The 240-nt window shown below is 51.2% G+C and overlaps 1 pseudogene; it reads right to left on the bottom strand.

Annotated features, from left to right (window-relative positions):
- Positions 1-240, bottom strand: part of LOC104531145 (serine protease 23-like) — a 5,467-nt pseudogene that overhangs the window by 1,451 nt on the left and 3,776 nt on the right.

Genomic DNA, 240 nt, shown 5'->3' on the forward strand with positions numbered 1-240 from the left:
CCTTACCAACCATACCTGCTTACTGGTCCTACAGGGAAGAAGAAGGTGCATTGACTCCTCAGGTTGAACTATTTGGTGTCAGAGCAGTGCAGACCAGCCAGCCTATTTTAACTCCCAAATGGATTATTTGTACCCAGCTTAAAATTTAATGTGCTGCTTCATTTCCACATGCCAGGGCCACCCCGTTCTGGCAGGGGAGCAGTGCAGGGTGCAGGCTCTGCAGTGCCCTCCAAGGGCACA

Source organism: Antrostomus carolinensis, unplaced genomic scaffold (assembly GCF_000700745.2).
Source record: "Antrostomus carolinensis isolate BGI_N321 unplaced genomic scaffold, ASM70074v2 scaffold28419, whole genome shotgun sequence".
In the NCBI taxonomy this organism is placed as follows: Eukaryota; Metazoa; Chordata; class Aves; order Caprimulgiformes; family Caprimulgidae; genus Antrostomus; species Antrostomus carolinensis.